We start from the raw sequence: 8,404 nt of genomic DNA on the forward strand, positions 1-8,404 counted from the left end.
GGGGAAGGGGGCGAGGAGGGGGGTCGTTCTGGGTACTGATTGGCGGCCTCGAGGGTGGGGGCGGAGCCTGGCCAGATACCTTCGGACTGCAGAGGGCCGGCTTTGTGTCAATTTCAGCTCGAAGATGGGGCCCCAAATCCAGGGTGGAGACACTGGCGCCAGCCCCAGAGTGCAGCAAGACAAATAAATCCGTGAGACTATTTATGAACAAGTGAGCGGTTGCTAAATAATAATAATAATAGTAATAATAATATTATATTTATATAATACACAATTATTGCCAAGGACAAATTAAAAATCTATCGGTTCTAGATAGATTTTTAATGAAAAGAATCAAATTGTATTAAAGTGGAGCATATGATAACAGTCTTAATAAAAAGATCATTCATTGCTTATATAAGGGCAAGGCTAAGAGTGAAGAATTGACTATTGATACTTCATAACCACTGAATTGTTTTAAAGATATCATATGTATTGTTTTATGAATTAAATAAAATAGGAAGGAGTTAAAATTTATACTAACCAATAAATAGGTGACAGACTGGACAGGAGGGAGAGAAAAGGTATGGCTGTTAAAAGCTTGGACTCTGAAGCCACTGTGGCATCCTTTACTTACCAGCTGGGTAGTGCATGTGTTTCTTCTGATTGGTAACAAATGACCACAAACTTAGTGGCTTGAAACAACACATTTATTGTCTTTATTATCATACACTTCTGTAGGTCAAAAGTCCAGCCAGCATCTCACTGGCTAACATCAGGTGTAGGCAGAGCTATGTTCATTCTGAAGGTTGTAGGGAAGAATCAATTTCCTTGCCTTTTCCAGCTTCTAGAGCAGCCGTGGGCAAACTACTGCCCGGGGGCCGGATCCGCCCGTTTGAAATGAATAGAACTAAAAAAAAAAAAGACCGTACCCTTTTAGGTAATGATGTTTACTTTGAATTTATATTAGTTCACACAAACACTCCATCCATGCTTTTGTTCCGGCCCTCCGGTCCAGTTTAAGAACCCATTGTGGCCCTCCAGTCAAAAAGTTTGCCCACCCCTGTTCTAGAGGCTACCCAAATGCTTTGTCTTGGGACACCTTGCTTCAGGCCAACAATCTCATCAATCATCAAAGCCAGCAACCTCATCACATGGCCCTCTGCTTCTGTTGTCATGTCTCTTTCTCTGCTTCTCCTCTTTCAGTTGTTTCTGAGCAAGTTTGACCTGTTGGTTACCTTTCTGTCCTGGATCCAATAGGCCTCCCTCAATTCTAAATCCCACTTTCCCTTTTATCCTATTTCCATTAGGTCTTTCTGTTCCATCTTCTGTCCTCTGCATTGTTCATCTTCATCCCCCAGATAATTTAGTTCTTTACAGCTAGAAAGTGTTGCAAGTGGAACACCTGGTCAACAGAACACTTGTGTTATCCTCTTATTGCAGATGCTTTTCAGAGTTACATGAACCAATATGTGAGAAAAGACATTCTAACTCTCAGAGGCTGTCAGCACTAAGTTCCCAGGCTGCATGGGCTTCACTCTCTCCTCTTTCCTCTCCCCGCCCTCATCCAGGCTAAAATTTCTTGGCTAGTTCCAGAGCCAGTCCACAAAGAGCCTGTCAGTGACATCAGAGGAGGAGGGGGTGAGGGGTGTAGGGTGAGAGGAAGCATCTGGGGAAGAAGAACTGAGCAAAACAGCCTGGCCCCCATTGGCAGTGATTTGCTGGCTGAGGTCTGTAATCTGTGTGTGCTCGCAGGGTGGAGGAGGTGGCAGTTTTTATTGGCTCTGTCTTCTCCCAGCCCCCAATACACACACACACTCACACACACACACACACTCCCAGCCCCCAATACACACACACACACACACACACACACGGAGCAAAGTCTAGAGGACTAGCAGCATTTTGGCCTCGGGATATTGTACTGAAAGAACTGGAGCCTTAAGTGGGCCTCTGAATGTCAAGGTCATGCTCATCCCTGCCTGTGCTAACACTTTCTGCTGCCTGCATTTCAATATACCTTTTTTAAATAAAGGAGGAGATTGGATGATATGTTTTAGCTCTAAACTGTGACAAAATACACAGAGAGAACACCATCAACTAAAAATGGTGGACTCTGGGGGTATGTCTGGACGAGTGGGAGCAGGCAGGCATGTGTCCTTGCTCACTGTCAGTTTCTGAGAGGAGGAGGGATACAGCAGGAGAGAAATGCAGCTGTCTTGGCAGAGAGAATGAGAAGGAGAAAAAGCTCAATGCCAAGGATCCCCAGTCTTTTAGGAACACTCAGACTGCAATCCCTAAATCCCCGTGTTTCCACAGGTTCCCTGAGATACCCCACTCAACTGCACAAACTGCCCAGACACTGGCTTTGCTTTTCACCCTCAAATGAATTGTAGCCAGAAACTACCCCTCTGTGCCTGGGAGGCTGGGTTGCTCATTTCTAGAAATCTCTGAAAAATACACCCCAATGTCTGTCCTCCAATTTCAGGCCAGGCCTTGCGGGTGAGTTCTGAGGGAGATTAGACTTTGGCAGGGAAGTAAGTGAAGGCCAAACCATTGCAGATTTTGAGTAAAGGAGGTAAGGGAGAAAGAGAAGTGGTTGTGCCTGTGAACAAAAAAGCTGATCATCTGGGTCAGAAAGAGAGCATTCTTCTTGCCTATGAACTGGGACATTGCCCTCAGTTCTTCCTCAATCTTTAGCCTGTTGGCCTTTAGAATGGGTTTACACCATCAGCTCTCCTGAGTATCCAGCTTGCTAACTCACATTTTCAGCCCTAAAAACAAACAAACAAACAAAACCCAGCGAGTTATTTTATCAGCAAAAATGGGTTATTAGGGAATGGAAGAGGATTTGCAATTCAGGACATACAAGCTATGGCAAACCATAGGCAAGTCCAGAGAACAGAGGACTGGAAAAGTACTTTCAGTCTGCAGGCCGACGCTCTATCCACCGAGCCAAACCAGTTAGGGCTGGAAAAGTACTTTATAGAGAAAAAGGGAGCGTTACCAGGATCTGTTATTAATAAAACGTGTATTGGAGGAAAATAGGAGGTAGAGGTGTAGTGGCTTCCCATTGGTTGAGTTATGGAAGTTTCTCATTGGCTGGGCCTGTTGCTGGGCAAGGAGAAAAACCTTCCTTCCTGTTGCTGGAGTAGTAAAGTAAGCTTCTTCCTGTCAGAGGAGTCTGTGAGGTGGGTGAGCAGTAGTGCCAGAGCTCCCCATTCAGAGCTTCCAGAACCCATGTAAAGTGAAGCTTCTTTTATTCATTTTCATACCCTGCAGGGTTTGAGACTTGCCAGCTTCCATAATTGTATGAGCCAATTCATTATAGTAAATGTCTGTCTGTCTATCCAACTATCTACCTACCTTATTGGTTCTTTTCTCTGGAGAACCTCCTCTAATACAGCCCCCTGGTGTAGGGAGTGCCTAGAGCAGTGATGGTGAACCTATGACATGCATGTCAGAGGTGACACGTGAACTCATTTTTTTGGGTTGATTTTTCTTTGTTAAATGGCATTTAAATATATAAAATAAATATCAAAAATATAAGTCTTTGTTTTACTATGGTTGCAAATATAAAAAAATTTCTATATGTGACACGGCACCAGAGTTAAGTTAGGATTTTTCAAAATGCTGACATGCCGAGCTCAAAAGGTTCGCCATCACTGGTCTGGGATGTGTCTGGTGCAAAATTGCAAAGTCTCAGGTTCCAGTTCCCTCATCTCCCAGAAACAAAAATGACCTAATGCAAGACCTAGGGCTTTGGAGTCAGAGAGTTTGGGGTTCAACTACCAACTGAACTACTTCCTGAGTTGTCATTGGACAATGAACTTCTCAGATCCTGATTTAACTCAATGATACAATAGGCACAATAATACCTAGCCCGGAGGAGTGTTCTGAGAATGAGAGATAGATAGATGGTGCTCAACTGTAGCTATGAGAAAGAGTCATAGCTAGTTCTGATATCTGGCCTTGCTTGAGAAGCAATAACCATCATGAAATAATCAATTCCTAATAGGACTCATCATGACTCAGCGAGCAGAGCTGCCTTTGTGAGAAGCAGCACATTTATATAGATATTTATTTTATATATTTAAATGCCATTTAACAAAGAAAAATCAACCAAAAAAATGAGTTCACCTGTCACCTCTGACACGCATGTCATAGGTTCGCCATCACTATCCTAGGCCATGCTGGCACAGTACACCTTGGGTTATTCATTTGGAATTTTCATTGGACTATTCATTTGATATATCAGATTGTTGGGAAATCCTATATAATAAAAGGGTAATATGTAAATAGACTGAACGGGGATAAGAAGAGATAAACCAAAGAACTTATATACTTACTAGAGGCCCAGTGCACAAAATTGGTGCACAAGCAGGGTCCCTAGGCCTGGCTGGCCATCAGGGCCGATCTGTGGGGCAACCAGCAGGGTGATCGGGAGGCCCCCTGCTGGCACCCACCTTGGCTTGGGCGGCGCTGCTTGCCAGCCGACCCCACCCCCCACCACTGCCCACTCGCCGGCCAGCCCCGCTCCCCACTGCCACTGCTGGTCACCACCCTCTGCGGGTGACCTGCAGGGTAATCAGGGTGCTGGCACTTGCCTTGGCTGGCCTGGGACCTGCGGGCTGGGGGCAGCTCTTGCATTGATCATCTGCCCCCTGGAGGTCAGTGCATGTCATAGCGACTGGTCATTTCACCGGTTGTTCCAACGTTGGGTCAATTTGCATATTAGGCTTTTATTATATAGGATATGCCTAGCCCATGGACATGGGCAATAGGGTAGCGAAGACCTGGGGGTGATGGTAGGGACTGGGAAAGGGGGAAAGAAGGGAAAATGGGAGGTATCTATAATACTATTAACAATAAAACATATATTTAAAAATGAAAAAAAAAAAAGGTATGGCTCTGAGTTGTTCTGACCAGCATGACAGAAACATTTGCAGGCTGTGTTCTGCCTCTATATTCAGAACTTTCACTTATCCCAGCCAAAACTGTTAAGACCCCAATACAGAGGTCAAATAGGTTTAAGGTTAAATGGACAGATTTTCTTTATTTTAAACCAAAAATTATAACTGACTAAAGTTGAACTTTCTAGTTAGTTGTATAGAGTTATATAAAATGTGTTATATTAAGAAGATGATAACATTTTTTTAAAATATATATTTTATTGATTTTTTACAGAGAGGAAGGGAGAGGGATAGAGTTAGAAACACTGATGAGAGAGAAACATCGATCAGCTGCCTCCTGCACACCCCCTACTGTGGATGTGCCCACAACCAATGTACATGCCCTTGACAGGAATCGAACCTGGGACCCTTGAGTCCACAGGCTGACACTCTATCCACTGAGCCAAACCGGTCAGGGCACGATAACATTTTTTGTTTCAATTTCTCTGTTATGGAAAGAGATCATTTTGGTTCTACTTGCTGTAAATATTAATAACTGGACAACGGGAGAAGGAACATGGAGGTGCTTTTAACTAGAATCACCAAAGGTTATATTTTAACAATGAAGAGTTGGTTTTTGCTCTTCATACTTCATACCTGGTTTTTCTTATAATTTCAAGGTCATTCCTCATCCCTCCCTCATTTGTAAGGGTTTCAGTTTTCTACTCTTGCATGCTTTATTTCCAAGGTCAAAATAAGGGCAGGTATTTTATATTTTAAAAATCCCATTTACAATAATTACTCTAAAAAATTTATAAAGGGGACTATCTTAGCATAAGAGGAATAAACGAAGATGCTATTTCTATTTTCTTAATCTACCAGGTGTCCAAGAAGGGACTCTGTGATTGTACAAAGCAGAAATACTTGGATATCAATTCATTAAAATTTAAATTATTTTAAAATCAGGGTGGTGAATTTTATAAATACACTCTTTGATGAGTTAAAATAATTATCTAGCATAGCCCTAGCTGGCTTGGCTCAGTGGATAGAGCATCGGCCTGCAGACTGAAGGGTCCCAGGTTCGATTCTGGCCAAGGGCACATGCCTGGGTTGCGGGCTCCATCCCCAGTGTGGGGTGTGCAGGAGGCAGCCAATCAATGATTCTCTCTCATCATTGGTGTTTCTATCTCTCTCCTTCTCCCTTCCTCTCTGAAATCAATAAATAAATATATTTTAAAAAGTTAGCTAGCATATCAGTGAAAGATATTTAAGTATTTTTTCCTTTTCATTGAATTTATTAGGGTGACATTGGATAGCAAAGTTATACAGGTTTCAGGTGTACAATTTGATAATACATCTTCTCTACATTGTATTGTGTGCTCATCACCCCAAGTTAAGTCTCCATCTATCATCTTTTAGTCCCCCTATATTTCCCCTTACCTCTCTTCCTACCACCCCTGACAATCACCATACTGTTTTCTGTGTCCATTAGTTTTTTCTCTCTCTCTCTCTCTTTTTTTTTTGCTCAATTTGTGTCTCCATTACTCCCCTCTTCCAGCTGTCAGCCTGCTCTCTACGAGTCTGTTTCTATTTTGTTTATTTTGTTCATTAGATTCCACATATGAATGAAATCATATGGTGCTTGTCTTTCTCTGACGGGCTTATTTCACTTAGCATAATGCTCTCCAGGTCCATCGTGCTGTCACAAAGGGTAAGATTTCCTTCTTTTTAATGGCTGAGTAGTATTTAACTATTTGCAGGACATTATACAGTAGGTCATCGTGTTACGTCGGAGATCCATTCCTATGGCTCGACATAACGCGATTTTCACCATAAGTCAGAACCCACCTACATAAGCACCTACGTCACTCACATGGAGCACATGCACAGCAGTAATGAAGTGAAACAGTAACAAAAATTTAAAAGAAAGATAACAATTCCTGACCTTTACTTGTGGTAAATAAAAAACATAAAGCACATATATACATACGTTGAAATGACGGAACTTTTTTTTTTTTAATAAATAAGTGGGAGATGGTGATGTAACCATGAAACGACATACGTCGAGTCCAACATAACCCGAGGACTGTCTACAATAAAATACTTTGCTCTAAGACACACACAGGACAATAAATGCTATAGTTAATATAATAAAAGACAAGCAGGATTTAATCAACGAGTCTTTGGACACTCTCCTGTCCAGGATGTACTTAATTCTGTAAGCAGTTAGACATCACAAGAGATATTTGTGTATATAAGGGGTATGATTAATTTTTTATTTTAGAATGGTCAGCCTGGTGGAAGAGTATAGGCTGGTTTGAAGTTATTCAAATTCAAAAGGAAGTTGCTGCAAATTATGGGAGGTGAGATAAGGCATGTGTTACTATATTAGCAGTGTGAATAAACAGATATCATCCAGAACCACGGGAACACTGGCTGAGTGGACGTTCGACAACTAGAGGGAAAGAGAAAAGCACATCTAGACTGGTAGGAGGTGCAGAGGTGCAGAAGAGCAGAGGTACAGAGGCACATGAAATGGTCTGGCAACTGGGTACGCTGTGGTCTTTTTCAATTGGGAGAGAGATACAAACTCCCGACTGCTCTGAACTCCAGTTCCAGGTGAGACTATGGGGACCCAGACTCATACGGGGAGAAACTAGACTGTCTGGCATCAGGCTGGAACACGAGAGCGGCTCTCTCAGAGGTGCTTGCAGCATTCATGTTCCTGCATGGGGCCGCAGGACACAGAGACCCAGGGACCTATCTGGGTCAGGGCTGATGGGCAACCATTGCTGTTTGCACCACCCCGTGATTCCCTGAGACCCTGCCCTGCCCAATTTACAATCCCACCCAAGCTGTGACCAGAGGCTTTTGCATACAAATGGCCTGGCCTTTTGCAATCTAAAACCTAACAAACTGCAGCTGGGTGAAAGAACCTCAGAGCTTCCAAAAGAAGGCCTAAGGCTCGTCAACAGCCTGCATTGCTTCACAAGTACGCCTCATCTGGGCACCTCCAAACCCCAAACAAATAGGAGGAATCTGAAGATATCTCTGTAGCTCCTGCTGGGTGGCCTCAGGCAGTGGCTGACTTTGCACCTCCTTGGAGATCCAAGAGCCAATGTACCCAGTGGTCAGAGTGAGACCATACCAGATTACAACCCTTCACATCCATAAGAGACACACTCAGGGGGCAGACTCAGTGAGCACCAAAGCCCCACTGAAGCAAGTCCTGCCCCATAAGGGTGTTTCCAGCACAGCAGTTCTCCCATTGTAGACATAACTGGTCCTCATAGCCAATTGTTCTGGAGGTCAATTCCTCCCAGTATACCAACAGCAAAAAAGGCTTAACTACAACAAAACTATGCACACAGCCCACAAAGGGGTGCACCAAGAGCGTCCACCTCAGGTAACTGGGGAGGCTGAGCCACTGGGCCCTGTAGGACACCTAGCACACAAAGCCACTCTATCAACACAGGGAAGCAGCCAAAATGCGGAGACAAAGAAACAGGTCACAAATGAAAGAAATGGAGGAA

This window comes from Myotis brandtii, unplaced genomic scaffold, assembly GCF_000412655.1.
Source record: "Myotis brandtii unplaced genomic scaffold, ASM41265v1 scaffold168, whole genome shotgun sequence".
NCBI classification, from domain to species: domain Eukaryota; kingdom Metazoa; phylum Chordata; class Mammalia; order Chiroptera; family Vespertilionidae; genus Myotis; species Myotis brandtii.